At 42.1% G+C, this 14,774-nt stretch overlaps 1 protein-coding gene across 1 annotated transcript in view; it reads left to right on the forward strand.

Moving 5' to 3' along the window:
• The first annotated feature begins 5,242 nt into the window (after window positions 1–5,242).
• The window catches only part of ARMH4 (armadillo like helical domain containing 4), a 116,183-nt gene continuing 106,651 nt past the window's right edge, over window positions 5,243–14,774 (forward strand). The window contains exon 1 of the mRNA XM_066276419.1: window positions 5,243–5,337. The gene's annotated coding sequence lies outside the window, so the exon portion shown is untranslated. The remainder of the gene's footprint in view (window positions 5,338–14,774) is intronic.

Genomic DNA, 14,774 nt, shown 5'->3' on the forward strand with positions numbered 1-14,774 from the left:
TCTCATGCTCCTAATTTAAGATAAGGAATCTATTAAAATCATCAATGTATTTACCGTTAAGCATATAAAAAAGAGACAAGGATGGAGATGAGACCTTTGTCTGACACAGTAAAAGGCAATTCCTATATTTTCCAGAGTTATAGATGTCATTTTGAATATAGTTATTCATGATGACCAACTCATTTAAGATTAAAGAGTATATTCTACAGGAAACATTAAGCCTTTAATGTTCACATCTCTTTAAAAGAGTCAGTTTCTCCTGACCTGTGGTGGCACAATGGATAAAGCGTTGACCTGGAACACTGAGGTTGCTGATTTATAACCCTGGGCTTGTCTCGTCAAGGCACATATGGGAGTTGATGTTTCCTACTCCTCCTTCTCTCTCTCTCTCTCTCTCCCCTCTCTAAAATGAATAAATAAAATCTTAAAAAAGAAAAGAAAACCTTAAAAGAGACAGTTTCATAAGGACATTATCCATGGCTGCAAAAAGGGACAAGATTTGTTTTCTGTAAATGTTCTCACCCTTGACTTTATCTAAAAGGTTTCTTTTTAAATGGATGTACTGTTCAGAAATATTGTTTCTGTACCTGCATTAGCAGCTCTTTCCTCTCTTATCTTCCTTTTTCAAGGCAACAGTCACAAAAACATTTGTTAGAACCGAATAAGAAAGTTCTGGGCTTAAAGAAACCTAACACTTAATAAGGGAGTATAGAAAATAACAGATTTTAAAAAGAAGAAAATGTAAAGCATATAATATAATTCTTCTTGTAGAATAATCATAGATTTTTTTGGGAGGAGAGCAGAGAAGCAAGAGAATTCTTCTGGGTGTTTGCATAATAAGAGTTGAATATTACAGTATAACTACACAGAATGGACTCATGTTAAGAGTTAAAAACAACTACAGAGTATAAAAACTTGCTGTTCCAAAGCTTTGTTTAAGAAAACCCATTTTGATATGTGAAATCTAATGAACAAAATGAACTGAGGAACAGAATAGAGGCAGAGGCGGGGGTGCAGGGAGCAGAGGGACAGCTGTCAGCTGGAAGGGGATGAGGGGATGGGATCAGAGAAGGTGAGGGATTAGTGAAATTATATATACATAACACAGAGATACAGATAACAGGACAGCAAACCCCAGAGGGAAGGGGGGAGGGAGTTAGGGAGAAGGAGCAAAGGGGATGAAATGGGCGACATGGGGGGGTGAAGGTGTTATATTGAATGGGACACTTGAATCCATGTTAACACAATAAATTAAAATGAATTAAAAAAAACTATTGTGTTGTTATATTCAATCTACCTAGTTATCTTCCCAATATACTGTGTACTAAAGACAATTTAGTAAGAGGTAAAAATCTAAGCTCATTAGCACTGAAGTAGGTCATTGGATGCAATGAAGACATCTATTAGAGTTAATAAAATGGATTCTAACAATATTACCATTATTTACATCACCATCACCATAACCACCAAGTATTTATTGAACGCCCAGAGTGAGCAGAATATACTAAGCAATACTATTTTACACTGAAGTTGGCTCCTGGGAATTTCAACTTAAAAAATTAAAAGCAACCAGGAAATCTCCAACAGAGAATGAAAGTCAGGGAACAGTTGGGCAGAGAACATTGGGAGATGCTGAAAAGCTTATGTTCAAAAAAGTGTTATGAAGGCCAGAAAGAAGACACACTCTTTTGTAGTGAATCCAATTTGCAGATGAGCCCCGCTCTACATAGCAGCTCCTGTCCTCCTCCATCCATGCCTGGCCCTCTTTGTTGGTGCTCTGGGAGCCTATAAGAACAACACATCCAAAGAAGGAGTTTTAAGGGGTTCAAAATAAAGGGAAGGAAAAATTACTGGACAGTAAGAAAGGATTTGAGGAGAGCCTCAGCCTTCCAAGAAGATTTTTCCTCATGTGTTTCTTTCTTTTTTTTTTTTCTGTATTTTTCTGAAGCCGGAAACGGGGAGAGACAGTCAGACAGACTCCCGCATATGCCCGACCAGGATCCACCCGGCACGCCCACCAGGGGGCGACGCTCTGCCCACGGGGGGGGGGGGCGATGCTCTGCCCCTCAGGGGCGTCGCTCTGTTGCGACCAGAGCCACTCTAGCGCCTGGGGCAGAGGCCAAGGAGCCATCCCCAGTGCCCGGGCCATCTTTGTTCCAGTGGAGCCTCGGCTGTGGGAGGGGAAGAGAGAGACAGAGAGGAAGGAGAGGGGGAGGGGTGGAGAAGCAGATGGGTGCTTCTCCTGTGTGCCTTGGCTGGGAATCGAACCCGGGACTTCTGCACGCCATGCCGACGCTCTACCACTGAGCCAACCGGCCAGGGCCTCATGTGTTTCTTTCATTTCATTTTATTCTGTTGCCTCACGTGTTTGTCAGTCATGTAATTTCAAATGAAAACAAAACGAAGTAAACTAAAACAAAATACACCCCCAGGAAACAGTGGTTCTGAGTCTAGGGAACTCCTGCCGGCTGGTTTTCAAGAGCTGTCATGTGAGCTCTTAAAAAGTACTGACTTTGGTAACGTCAGCCCCATTCAAGGTCTTGTTCTCACTTTTGCACTAGAAACCCAACTTTTGTGGGCAGCAGCAGCAGGTCTGTTACAAACACACACACACAATCCAGCTCACACACCTCAGTTCAGCAGTGCCTTATGAGAAATCAAGGTGTCAGATAGTTACTTGGTGCCTGGGAATTAGAATAAAAAGAATTATTTGATATCCTGTGAAGCATTTCTATTCCATTAGTGATGGCCTTACCAAGGATACCCTAATGTTTAAGTCTGCATTGCCAATACTCTCCCCTCTAGCTGGCATTTGAATGGACAATGTCCACTCTTGGCTCTTGGAGTGATTTTCCTGTTTTTTGCTATATGTGACAAATTCCTTTCTGATGCAAAGTTTTTTACCAACCAGGACCAAGTACCGTATTATTTGCTCCATAAGACGCACTCCCCCTCCCCCCCAAAAAAGTAGAGGGGAAAATGCCCGTGAGTCTTATGAAGCAAGAAATACAGTATTTTATTAAATATTTTAATACACCATTTGGTTCAGAAAATTTTTTTTTCTTATTTTCCTCCTTAAAACCCTAGGTGTGTCTTATGGTCAGGTGCGTCTTATGGAGCGAAAAATACGGTAATCACCTAAGACTGCGCTGGTAACCAGATAAAATCCAGAATAACCAGTTAAATTTGAATTTCAGATGTACATACATAATTTTTAGCATAACCGTGGCCCAAATACTGAATTAAGGTCCTCTATTTTAATTTGCTAAATCTGGCAATCCCCAAACTGCCTTCCTGAGCTTTTTTGCTTTCTTACACTGATTGTAGTTTTAGGTATTTCCAAACTCTTCAATGCACACACCCAGTTTCTTGCTTTACTCATAAAAGGCTAATGACACTCATTACGTGTGGTTTGCTGATTTGACTTTTACAGTACAGCTTGCCCTGGTTTACGGTTTGTGGAGCGCTGGGTGGGAGAGGCGATCTTGTTATCACCGCCACGTGCCAACAGTAGCTGTTGAGATAAATTGCATCAATCAGAGCTGTTTAAAGCAGTACGAGCCACTTCGGAAAGGATCAAGGACCAGTATAAAGTAGTTTCAGTGAGATCACTTTACTTTTATTGCATAGCTGAAATAATGTGTATTGAGGAAAAGGGAAATAAGAATTCTTTTATGAGAGAAGGGTAATTTTGGGGAAGAAAAGCCTTTGAGTGTAAGGCAGGTGTGTGTAATGGAGTTCTGTGGTGGGACCTACAGTATAATGGGTGTCTAAGAAGGAGAACACCAGGATGTTAGTGAGGAAGATATCACAGAAAGTTTGAAATATTTCGTTTGTGTTTAGGGCTGGCCCTTCTGGGAGCTGCAATTCTTTCCCCCTGCTGTCTTTTAATCTGTTTGGTCCTCTGGTCTAACCTTATTGATTAGTTGTTTTTAAATTAGTACTATTACTTGCCTGCATTTGGGTCAAGTAGATCCTATTTTGTGATCTAGTTGGGAATCTCACCATACTACATAACATTGGTTTCATGAGATGTTGTCTGAGCTTCGGACAACTGAACTTACAAATGAAATGTTGAAATACCACTTGGCCAGGTTGGGTATGACTTATTCACTTGGTGGGTGAATTGAATCCAAGTAGAAGGCTTTGTCACAGTACAGTGTATGACATTGTAGTACATTGAATCTCATAAAAGCAGATCTTCTAAATTCCATTCAACTCAATCTCTATTCCACTCTAAAGAGGAGTGGAATAGTTAAAATAACTGCACAATTGTGTGTTAAGTGTGGGGGTCAAAGGTGAAGGAGACCTTATTCTGACTTCAAGATGCTTACAAAAACTGGAAAACAGGACTAAGATAGCTATTAAAAAGCAGGGAGTCACTAAGTACAAGAGATAATGTGTGTGGCAAGTGCTTTGCAAATATAAAGTGCTGTGAGGGGTCCAGAATGCGCTTCTAGGTTCCTGACACCTGTTTTTACCTACAATTAGGAGTAATAGGAAAAGAAAACAGTTCTTGAGAGACGGAGGTCATGAACAACCATGGCCTCATTAGTCATAGACCAGGCAAGTTACACAGCCTTGAGCCTCAACTTTCTCCCCTGATAAACAGGGATTACCAAAATCTCCTTTTCAGGGTTATTGGGTAGATTAAGCAGGAAACGAGTGAAGGAAGTACCTAGCATTGTGCCTGGCAGGAGTAGAGGGTTCAATAAACCCTACTTTTTAATAGCACTTGTGTTCAACTTCTCTGAGTGACTGAGAAGGGAACACTTCGTGTAGGGCTACTTTACAGGGTCTTATTTAGGGGCACGGCTACCAAGTACAATTTCCGCAAGAAACATCCTGCAGCCTCCAATTTGCGCCCCTTGCCCTAACCAAGAACCATAGAAATTTGCGGTCTTCTAGAGAAAACGGAGCCTGGTTTCTTCTTCGTAGACTCTGAGGGAAAGCTGTCGCAGGAAGCCAGGCTTCAGAAAAGTGCAGCAGGGCAGGGGGTCTCGGGAAGGGTCTCGGGAACGGTCTCAGGCGCCCCTCTCCGAGCGGGACCCGCTCCCACGGCTAGGTCCCCAGCGTAGGAGCTGAGGCTGGGGAACTGGGCGCCCGGGGCGCGGGGCGACCGCATCGGGTGTCAGTGGCAGCGAAGCCGGGGCGGGCACATCATCCGTCCAATCCCCGGCCGTAACTGCGGCCTCATGAATAAGCAACAAAGCGAAGCGCCCTCCCCCCTGGCATCCCAGACCGCGGAGCGGACCGCCACCGCTGCAGGGGCCGCGGCGGGGATGCCGAACGCCGGCGCCGCCGCTCTCCGCGCGCTGCTCCGCTGAAAGCGCACAGGTGAGGACGGGCTCCTGCCACGCGGGCGACTGATGCAGACTGGGGGCGGGGACCGAGACCGAGCCCGAGCCTCGGGCGGCGTGGGGTCGCCCCCGGAGCTGTGCAGTTCGGGAGCGCGGCAGTCAGGGCGCGCCAGGTGTGCATCCGCGCCCGGGTCGGAACGCCGTGCCCGGCGCGGGGAAACAGGGGCAGCCCCCGGCGCGCTGGGCGCGGCGCGCAGGCCTCGGCACTCGCCGCACTCCTCGCTCCAGCCCAGCCTCCCAGCTCCGCACCACCGAGCGGGCCTTTGTCCAGGCGGAGCTTGCAGGGCTAGCTGCTTTTGTGTGGGATTTCTTTCTTCTCTCCCTCCCCTCCCGGCCTCACAGCGGTGATTGAGAAGTTCCCGAAGACTGCAATTTGCTCCTTTCAAAGCATCGATCCCAGTGTCCCCGATGCCAAACAGTGCCCAGCAGTTGGGCAGTGAATGAGGGCTGCGGCGGCCAACGAAATGTGTTCTGTTACTTTGCAGAAAACAAACAGTTGAGTGTTAGCGCAGAGATGTCACTGCGAATCCTTACTCAGACCTTGGCCGGTCCCCCCCCCCGGGACGCGGCAGGAGGATGCTCCTTGGAAAGGTCACTTAATTAGAAAGGGGGCCTGCGGGTTAGACGCGGATGTCAGGCTCTGCCGGAGACTCCAGAATGGTTGTCGGAAGGTGCTGCTTGGAGGCGCCCAGCTGTGTCGTGTGCGTCCTGGTCACTGACAGAACATGACCTGTGTAGATCCTAAATATGTGTAGAGCCCTGGCTGGTGAGGAAGCAGCCAAGAATTCTTTAGAGTTGCAGTTCTTAAAAGTGAGAAATCTGCCTTCCTAAGCTGATCCCAAGGGTCTGCCAGGATCCGGGCACCTCATTTCAGGGCAAAGCAGACGTGGAGGAGAGGAGAGAGGCTATTTTAAAGCGTCTGCCTTCATTCCTTGGAAGTTTTCGTTGGAAACTTAAGGGGGACTGGGAGTGGTTCACAAAACCATCCATAGAGCTCGGAAAAATTTCTTCTATAGCGAGCAAAATGTAAAGCCAGAATTTGCATGCCTCCCCCTCCTTTTTGTGTATTTCCCTGATCACAAGTGATGCTGTTGGTCTCCAAGGAGTGTCCTTTAAGCCAAGAGCCTACATAGAGTCACAGACTGACTTGCTCACTTGCTAGCAGAACTCCACTCTAGCATCTATTGAAAGAAACTCAAAACCTGGGTGTGGTTTCACAGGATCAGAACATTGTTACTTACTTTTACACACAGTAGAGATTTAAGGGTAGATTTACCTTTATGAATAAGGTAGAGTTGTTATATTTCTCATAAGGATGAACCAAGCACTTGCGCCGCAGACTTGTTATTGATTGTGTTTATTCACAAAATTCCCAAGACTCAGGGAGTCTAATGTAGCTACAGCAACAGAGCTAATTAGGCAGCTGCTGATTTGTCTTTGTTTTCACAGGATGCTTCTTACCATTATATTATGATGTTTCATGCTAAAGGTTTCAATATCATAATTTGTTATTACAGATACAGTTTGGTGCTAAATATAAAGTGTAGCATCAAAAGGAGGAAGATGGGCTTACCTATTTTCACTCTTCAACTAAGAGTGTACTTCATTATGTAGTTAGCAGATGTTTGCCTGAAAAGCTGTGTATGGAAATTTATTTTCGTTCATTGAATTTTGTTTATTCTCACAGTAGGGAAGTTGGCTGTTCCGAGGGGACCTGGATTTAATCGCTGTAAAATGAAAACTCATTCCCTAATTAAGACATGTGGTCAATCCTGTTTTTTCCTGTTGTTGTTACTTAGTGATTCTAAGGAAAGTGTCTTAATGAAGTCAGTCTGAAGTGTTAGATATTATAGTTTATTCCTTGAAATGTCTACCTGGGGACTTGATTACCTTCTTAAATACAGCTCATGTTAGAGATCTTGTCAAACAAATGAGGTTTGTGAAGCACAAAGAACAGAAATAGAGTGTCAAATTGGGCCATTGAAAATAATATGATGGATGGACATGAGCTTGTTGATCAAGATTGATGGGGGTAGAATTCTGCAAACATCAGATGATTTCTGTTACTTTGTCCACATGACAAGTTGAAGGAGGAGGCTCTCTGGAAATAGTGGGGGTGGAGGGAGGGATGTTACAGATGCTTCAGATTGTTCCCATTTCTGTATTTGAAGGGAATGCATGTCAGAGCCACACTAATATGTTTTAAATTGTATGATACTCAAAACTTTTTCTTCGAACCATTTTTATATCTATTACCACTTTTTAAGTTTCTCTTCCACCTTTTGAAGAACACAGGATGAGCATTATTATCTTTATTTTGCAACGAGGAAACTGAGTTTCAGTGACTTTGCCCAAGGTGGAGCTGGAATATCATGCCAGTTTTTAAATCGTCAAGTCTAGCTTCATTTACTAGGGATAGGATGATGTACTAGAGGTGATAAGCACAGACATCTTCATTTGTCTACAGTGCTAACCTGTGGCCTCATTAAGTAGAGCCTACTTGTGGTCTGCAGGAATGGTGAAGCCCTGTGCAGGCAGTTGCCAGAGCAACCATCCCGACGCAGCCTACTTACCCTCTTCCCTGTCAGCACGGATGCCACTTTCCTCCTGGGGGACCCTGCTTTCCTCTGTGGTTACTCTATTCTCCCTCCTTCCTCTGTGGTCGAACATGCTGCTGAAAGGATCATCTGTCATCCCAGCTGCTTAATTTTTACTGAAAAATGACTGAGGCCAGATGATCTTAAAGCCAATATATCAGGCCACTGGCAGTTGTCAATAGCACAGTGAATCAGAAACGGGGTACTTTCATGCTGTGTGCCACAGTTGGGTTAATGAGGTCAGAGTCTTGATAAGCTTCACTCTAGACAAATGAAATAGCATTGGCCACGAGGACCTTCAGGACTGAAAAAAAAAAAAAAAGATAAGACCATGACAAATTAATCATGGAGGATCAGGAAAAGCACAGAAAAGAAAGATGATAAAGTCACAAAACAATGAAGGGAGTTTCCTTTTTCCTTCATTAATCACAGAATCACTAATTGGATTTTTAAAGGTGAGTTGCTAACTGGGAAGCAAGTCGATCTGAAGCTCTGAGACTTGTTATTTGTTACTGTTGATTTGTTTTTAAAAATGAAACATGCTGAAAAATTAAAATGTAGCAGAAATGAGAATACAGAAGTCATTACTATTATTAAAACGACACATTGACTTAGTACCTATGTGATGAATGAAGCATACCATTAAACATGGGTAGGAGATAAAATGCCTTTGAAGATCCTGTGATATATAATGGAGCCTCTGCGCATTCGTTTTCACATTCTTAAATGGTCATTTATATTCACTTCACATCAGCAAACATTTATGGAACACCTCCTCTCTGTGCCTACTATTATTAGCAATTATATGGCAAACAGAGGAGCTAAAAGATGGGTGTTTGTGTTCAAAGAACATAACCTTCTTTGAAGTAACCAGTCTTTTGGATACAATTATTCGTGTTAAAGAAGCTGGGAGAAGGGTGGGAAGAGAATGGGTGAAACAATTTAGTGACTGCAATTTCGTAAACAGAATATGACCTGGAGGGCCAGGGTTTGGACAGCTAAGGTAAGGAAGAAGGCCGGAGCTCTGACTAGTGCGGTGCCATGAACAAAACTTAGGACCCTGAAATGTGTAGTACACAGGAGACAGCAATGTACCCAGTTGGCTATGGTGTCTGAAGTGGGCACTAGTGCTGTGGGGTCGCATGACAGATATCGAGTTTGGTAATTGTATGTTTGGGGGCGTTAATTTATGTGTTTTGGGAAGGCAGAGAGTTGAGGTGGCAAAGGCAATTAACTTGAATTCTGACAGAATTCTTAAGTTCAAAAACAGACATGATCACATAGGCAGGTTAATTATCCTCTATAAGCTTGTAATTTTTTTTCATCTAGCAAGGAAATGGAGATAATGGTAGTACCTATCTTGTTAGGTTACTATTAGGATTAAATAAGAACTTACACGAGGCACTTACAACACTTGGCACATAGCATCCCCAAATGGTAGCCATTTTTTATTTATTATTGTCATTCTTATTCTTAAGACTAAACCATTGGGATTGTATAAAATGGATTGGGGAGGAGAGAGTCTGAAAAAGATCAATTAAGAAGCAATTAAAATAATATTTCAGTGAGATGACAAGAAGGGACAGGTCTAAGAGATATTATGAAGGAAGGACCCACAGAGGTTGTGACTGTAAAGTATAAAGGAGAGAAGAGTTTAAGATGGCACCAAAGTGGAGATGAAGAAGATGGTATGTTTCAGGCGGAATCCAAGTAACTTCCAGGAGACAATGAAAACCTGAGATCAGGTAGCTTTTTTCCTTAAACCCCACAGCAGCTATTGATGATATTTGCGTTTATCCCCAGAAAAAAATAATATCAAGCAGACTGTCACCAGTTTTCTTGGCAAACTCTACAGCCTCCTCGCCCCTGTGTCTTGAGTACTCTTAGGGTAATGCTCATGTTTCTTGTATATTATACCCGGAACCCAATTTACTTTGAAAAACACAGTTTTGTCACTACTAAGAATGTTTTAACATGTTGGTCCCCTTTTGTGTGTGCATTTGGGCAATACACTGAACAATAATCACATACATTTTAGTTGGAAAACTAGTGACCAAGTGTTTAAAAAAACCCCACAAACCTGATTATTAAATCTAATAAGACAGCTAAGGCTTTTTTTTTTAATGTTGTCTTTCATTTGTCTTTGAAACTTGAAAATGCCCAGACTTGACAAAGAAACAGATTCTGGACTATTTCTATTTAAGATTGTCAAAGATGATGCTTGACAGGACAGCTTATCTGCCCACTGGTGGCAGAAATGCACTAAATTGTTCAGAGGACTGCTGAGCCATTAGGATACCTTGATAGCAAATGATAGGGAAAGTGCTACTGACTTGCTCTGAAAGGGATGCTTTTTAAGCCAGTGGTCCCCAACCCCTGGGCCGCAGACCCGTACCAGTCCGTGGGCCATTTGGTACCGGTCCACAGAGAAAGAATAAATAACTTACATTATTTCCGTTTTATTTATATTTAAGTCTGAACGATGTTTTATTTTTAAAAAATGACCAGATTCCCTCTGTTACATCCGTCTAAGACTCACTCTTGATGCTTGTCTTGGTCACGTGATACATTTATCCGTCCCACCCTAAAGGCCGGTCGGTGAAAATATTTTCTGACATTAAACCGGTCCGTGGCCCAAAATAAGGTTGGGGTCCACTGTTTTAAGCCATTAGAAGCTAATATCCAGTATCAATTAGCAATTTGGTCAGAGTTTATTTATCTGAGTTAATTTGCTGTGTAGAATATAGCAAAAGAAGGCAGCATCCAAAATCAAAGTGTGAAGAAGTTAGGGAAATCTTCTTTTGTTTGTTTATTAAAGATCCTTGTGATTGATTTAATAAGATAATTGAGGCACAGAATTCTAATAAACAATGAAACCTCCCCTCCCACTTCCTCCCTCAGCAAAGCAAGCTGCAGTGTAGACATTCATCTGTTTGTTCAGCTAATATTTACTGAGCATTTCCTCTGTGCCAGACACTTGCCAGGGAGAGAGGATATGATGTCGAGGAAAAAAAGAAAAAGCTTTCAAAGTAAGATTGCAGTTGGTTATTTAGGTTTAGAAATATTCCCACTGAATCAATAACAGTCAATCTTTTCTTATTTATTCTCTAATGTCATTCAACTCTGGGGTGGGCGCACCAAACTCATGGGGGTGGCTATGTGAACCTATATACTGTGCTTTGAAAGATGGACAAAGACCTGCAACTTGAAGGTCATCTACCATTTTATCTGAGTGGCGGACATGTTGGTTGCTGCCATTTCTACAGGCTGTCTTCTCTGCTTCTTTTAGCGTTCAGATGTCATTTTGAATAGTGGGCAGAAGGAGCATATGGCCACGAAACACAGACATTGAATAGGTTAGCAGTTCACCCCCACTTTTTCTGTCGTAATTGGATTCAGAAAGCAGGTGGCTGACACTTAATTACAGATGGGAAGTTTTTCAGAGCAGTGGCAGGACTCCTTTCGCACAAATATTCTAAAACTCAACATCTGGGTGAAAATACACCTTGAAGAAAAGCTCTGTTTTGGAAATGCAGTTGAGGTTATATTAAATCTTTATTGTTTGCTCCCTGCCCTCCAATCTGATTTGATCATAAAATTCTCCCCTGGATCCACATAACTCCAGAATATTTTACAAAAATGTGAAGTGTTCGTTCAATCATTTGGGGGCCTTGCCTGCTTGATGGCAAAATTGTGGGACTATGAAAATATCTTATTTTTATTTTATGTCATATAGATAAAATATGAAAGTGGAATCATGAAGGTAGAAGGGGTTTCAAAGATTATTTTACTTCCTTGTTTTGTCAAAGGGGAAACTCAAGCCAGTTGCCCAGTATCACACAGCAAGTTTTAATAACAGTAAAGCTGGGATTCAGCAATCATTTTTCTGATGCCAGTTCATGACCCTCTAAATTTGGACTGATTTTTGGTTTTAGTGCGGGGATAGGGACAGGCAGGGACAGAGAAAGATGAGAAGCATCAACTTGTGGTTGTCGTACTTTAGTTGTTCATTGATTGCTTTTTCATACTTGCCTTGATAGGGGGGTGCTTCAGCTGAGCCAGTGACCCCGTGCCAAGCCAGCAACCATGGGTTCAAGCCAGCAACCTTAGGGTGATATCTATGATCCCATGCTCAAGTTGAGCAAGCCTGTGCTCAAGCCTGTGACCTCGAGGTTTTGAACCTGGGTCCTTAGCATACCAGGTTGATACTCTACCCACTGTGCCACTGCCTGGTCAGACTTTTTTTTTTAAAGATTTTTATCCACAAGCATGGGATCTTGTAGGCTAATGTTTTAGGCCACTTCCTCCATCTTTTGGGATGTTTAGTAAAATTTCACTGAATGAGAAAACTATCTGTTCAGAAAAGGGCAACTCTCTGAACAGATCAGAAATGAACCAGAGTTCTGTAGCTTTTACGTATCTTCCACTATACAGGATTTCATAGTTCATCTTGTCTGCACAGCAATCTGATGGTGTAATGTCATCAACTGTGAGCACTCATGCTTTACAGCTCTCGTATATTTTTGTTTTAAAGGAGGAAAATAGAGGCAGCAGGCCAACTACTATTACCAAATCTATTACCTGGCTATGTACTGGGATGCTTTATGGCTCATCTAAAGTGATAACTAATGTCCAGGGTGTTGACATGCCTTGGCCCATGCCATTTCTTCTTTGTCAAATATCTTTCCCATATTCTCTCTTTTTAAAACAATGATAGTGGCCTGGCCTGTTTACTCAGTGGTAGAGCATCGGCCCAGTGTGTGGAAGTCCCGGGTTTGATCCCCAATCAGGGCACACAGTAGAAGCGCTCATCTGCTTCTCTACCCTTCCACCTCTTTTTTTCTCTTTCTTTCTTTCCCTCCCACAGCCAAGGCTCCATTGGAGCAAAGTTGGCCCGAGCACTGAGGATGGCTCCATGGCCTCCACCTCAGGCACTAGAATGGCTCCAGTTGCAATGGAACAATGCCCCAGATGGGCAGAGCATTGCCCCCTAGTGGACTTGCCAGGTTGATTCTGGTTGGGCGCATGTGAGAGTCTGTCTCTCTGCCTTCCTGCTTCTCACTTCAGAAAAATACAAAACAAACAAAACAAAACAAAACAATGATAGCTACCTGTATGTAATTTAATATTTAAATAAAATTGGTTGAAACCTTCACCCTACCTATGGGGAAATTTAACATCTCTCTTACTGTCTCTGAGGATTCTTGGCAGGGCTGGGCAGTGACATATATTTCTCCTGGTCACCTCTGGCTTTGATGTTCTTCTGTTGCTAAATTTATGGTCTCTGAGATGCTATTGCTTTTCTGCACTTGACACCATGGCACCTCATGGTATTAGCTCATTTCTGTATTCTCCAAAAATACCATGGATTCAAGCTTTTTGTTGAACAAATTACTTCAAAACTGGTGGCAACAAATGTTTATTATTTCATCCCATTTCTGTGCAATAAGAATTTGGGGATAACTAAACCGGGTGGTTCTGGCTCAAAGTCTGTTAAGAAGGTGTAGTCAAGATGTCAGCTGGGGCTATAGTCATCTGAAAGCTTGACCGGGGCTGGAGGGTCTTCCTCCACAATGACTCATCCTGGGGTGCTGGGAGTTCAGCAAGAGACCTCAGCTCCAAATCCAGGGAGTCTTCTTTACTCATGTAAAAAAACACAGTGTTCATTTTCCTAGCAGCCATTTAGTACTAAGGCCTTGACCTTTTCTCTGTCTCAAAATGGTCTATAAGATCCAATGACATAAGAGTGTGAAAGCTTTGAAAGCCTTAGGGGGAAAAAGCCTTATGAAAATGTACATTTTTATATTTTATGTGTGCACATCACATGCTTACACCAGATCGTTTAATGAGTAGAGGTGAAAGAAAGGAAAGGTATAACTTTTATAAGATAAGTTTTGTTTTTGTTTTAGAATTTTTATTTGTAGGTTTACTTTTCCAGAGCACATGCAGCATCTGAGAAATTTCTGATGGAAAAAGAAAGAGCCCTATTCAGCCAAATAGATTAAATAAAACTAAAACTTTCAAATTTTGGGGAAAATGATCAGTTTTTCATACAGTTTTAGTTGTGATGAGAGTGTAAGTAGTTTTCTTTTTTAAAAAATACGAGTCTTAATATTATAATAATGTGTATTTAGTAAAGGTTGCAAATTTGAAATATATTTTTGTTCTCTTAAAAATGTTTTTTCTGTTAATAAATATACTTACTGCCTGGCCTGTGGTGACACAGTGGATTGTGTTGACCTGGAATACTGAGGTTGCCAGTTTGAAACCCTAGGCTTGCCCTGTCAAGGCACATATAAGAAGCAATCAATGAACAACTATTGTAAAACAACTATGAGTTGATGCTTCTCACTCCCTTATGCCTTCCTCTCTCTGTAAAATAAAAAAAAAATCTTAAAAATATATATATATACCTACATTAACTCGTTTACTTTTACTGATTCCTAAATTTTGAACACGAAGATTTTGCTTATAATTTTTGTAGTTGTTGCAGAGAAAAGAAATAATTTAAGCATTTTAAAGGCAATTTAATTGAATATCATTTATATATTAAAATGTTTTGAATGTAACTGGTATTCAGTATTTTTTAAAAGATTTTATTTTTGTTCATTTTAGAGAGGGGAGAGAGAGAGAGAGAGAAGGGCAGGAGGAGCAGGAAGCATCAACTCCCATATGTGCCTTGACCAGGCAAGCCCAGGGTCTTGAACTGTCAAACTCAGAATTCCAGGTCAACGCTTTATCCACTGTGCCACCCCAGGACAGGCCAGTATTCAGTATTTTATGATGACATTTAATATATATTAAAATATACTTAGCC

This window comes from Saccopteryx bilineata, chromosome 4, assembly GCF_036850765.1.
Source record: "Saccopteryx bilineata isolate mSacBil1 chromosome 4, mSacBil1_pri_phased_curated, whole genome shotgun sequence".
Lineage (NCBI taxonomy): Eukaryota > Metazoa > Chordata > Mammalia > Chiroptera > Emballonuridae > Saccopteryx > Saccopteryx bilineata.